The 2353-nt window shown below is 43.3% G+C and overlaps 1 pseudogene; it reads left to right on the top strand.

Annotated features, from left to right (window-relative positions):
* Positions 1–230: 230 nt before the first annotated feature.
* Positions 231–1277, top strand: LOC120747624 (choline/ethanolaminephosphotransferase 1-like; annotated as a pseudogene).
* Positions 1278–2353: the final 1076 nt, after the last annotated feature.

The following is a 2353-nucleotide window of genomic DNA, read 5'->3' as shown; positions in this document are numbered from 1 at the left end:
AAGGCAACGCTTTTGCCTGCTCCACCTGTGACTTGATGGTCCAAAATTATACGTGATGCTATACTAGAAGGACAGTGGGAACCCGCAGGACACGTGGCTTGTCCTGTAGCATGTCTTGTTGTATTCAGAGATGGCAATCCTGTGTATGAGCAGCATGAATGGAAAATTTCGCAACAGGCAAAAAAACACAGTAAAAGAGCACAGCTTGAAATCTGAAAAGAGCTTGAACAATGTTAGATTGGATTCATACTGCAGATATCAATTCTCCAGCCTGGATTGCCCCCAGTCTGATCACTATCATCAAACTGTTAAATATATTTACAACTCTGTTATTAGTATGTTACTGCTCAACAGCTTCAGAGCAGGAACCTTCCTGGACATTCATTGCTTGTGCCTGTGGCTTTTCATCTATCAGTCCCTGAATTCTATAGATGGAAAACAAGCACGAAGGACAAATAGCAGCACTCTGTTAAGAGAGCTTTTTGATCATGGCTGTGATTCATTGTCCACAGTCTCTGTGGTTTTAGAAACTTGTATTATTGTGCAGCTGGACAACAACCCTGATTGGGGGTTCTTTTGTTTTTTTGCTGTGAAATTCATGTTTTACTGTGTGCAATGACAGACGTATGTCTCAGGGACGCTGCGCTTCGGCATGATTGATGTGACTGAAATACAAATCTTCATAATAAACATGCATTTACTAGCAGTGATTGGAGGACCACCTTTTTAGCAATCTCTGATTCCGAGACTGAACATTCAGGTGAAAATACTCCCAGCTTTTTGTACTGTAGCAGGAACCGTATTCTCCTGTTCAAACTACTTTGGTGTGATCTTCACTAGTGGAGTTGGCAAAAATAGATACACTTTAGCAGGAACAAGTGTCCTCTCACCTTTTCTTCATATTGGCTCTGTGATTGCCTTGGCTGCAATGATCTACAAAACATTTGCTGTGCATCTCTTTGAGAGGCATCTCTGCCTCCACATCCTGACTTTTAGCTTTGTGTCTGCCAAGATCACAAATCAACTGGTGGTTGCCTACATGACCAAAAGTGAAATGTATCTATATGACATAGCACTCATAGGCCCAGCATTGCTGTGCCTTGACCAGTGTTTTAACAGCTTTATTGATGAGTATATTGTCCTCTGGATTGCCCTGATCCTGTCCCTGGTTAACCTGCTCTGATACTGTGTCAGCGTGTGCAGCCAGAATTGCTGCCCACTTGCACATCCATCTGTTCTTCATCAAGGGCTGCCCCATGCGCTTGAACCATCACTAGGGATGGGAGCTGCCACAGCGGAATGGAGAAGGAGTTGGGTTTCTACAGGAATGGATGAAAACTTGTAAGAGACAAATGCTTACAGCAGATGAGAACAAAGTAATTTATAATAATCAGTGTTGTATAACTTTTCTTCTTTGTTACCAGTAACACTTCTTAACTAGTCTCCTGCCTGAGAGTGAATTCTGAATTCACCCTAGTCAACTCTCCATGTAGTCAACTCTGTTGGTTCCAAGCCTGGAAAAGCATGCAGGAAACAAATGCTCTGTCTTTGTAATTACCTTGATTACTAATTACTCTCTATATAGTGAATGGATCCCCACCAACTGGAGTTTCTAATGTAGTATAATTACAGCTGCAATCTGACTTGCTTTTAATTTTAATATTTCATCATCTCTTACTGAAATACTTGTTTAGCGTCCACTTGGAATTTATTCACTAAAGACTTACGCTGGAAAAAACCCAAAGATATCTTACTAGGTTTGTGGCTGCAGCAGCTGCCAAGTAAGAGCCAAGCTGGGGTGGTTTTCACTCGTGCATTGCTGACAAAGCAGTTTCATGCTGAACAGGGTCACAGTAAGCCTTCTGCACGCAGTGAACACTGCAAGCCTTCTGAAGATAAAAAGCCAGATGGTCAGCTCCGAAGAAGATAAGAGGAACACTTCTGGGCAGAGCAGCTAATCTCAAATTCATCCCAGACTGACAGATCTCCAAGGGCCCTGGAATCCATCACTCTGAAACCTGCTGGTCAGCGATCAGGACACCTCTGAGATGAATTCGACAATAGCTGCACCCAAGCCTTTGAGCTTTGCATCTGGGCCACAATGGATACCGAGTAAATGGACTCAGCTAGCAGAGAAATAAAAGGAAAATGAAGAGCACAGACCATCAAGTCCTTGCTGAGACAGCTGGTAGCTGAGAACAGTGGCGAGCAATGCCCTCCTGACCCAGATTGGGTTGTAGCGTGCATTTTTGATTGCCAAGGCCCCTTGGGATTGTTGGAACTTTCCCAGGACTTGCATGAGTGCCAAGAAAAGGAGTGTCCTCAGTGTCAGGAAGTAATAGTTATAGAAGTG

The sequence above is a fragment of the Hirundo rustica genome, unplaced genomic scaffold (assembly GCF_015227805.2).
Source record: "Hirundo rustica isolate bHirRus1 unplaced genomic scaffold, bHirRus1.pri.v3 scaffold_115_arrow_ctg1, whole genome shotgun sequence".
NCBI classification, from domain to species: Eukaryota; Metazoa; Chordata; class Aves; order Passeriformes; family Hirundinidae; genus Hirundo; species Hirundo rustica.
Note: the sequence above shows the minus strand (reverse complement) of the source record. Positions and strands in the feature narration are given on the sequence as shown.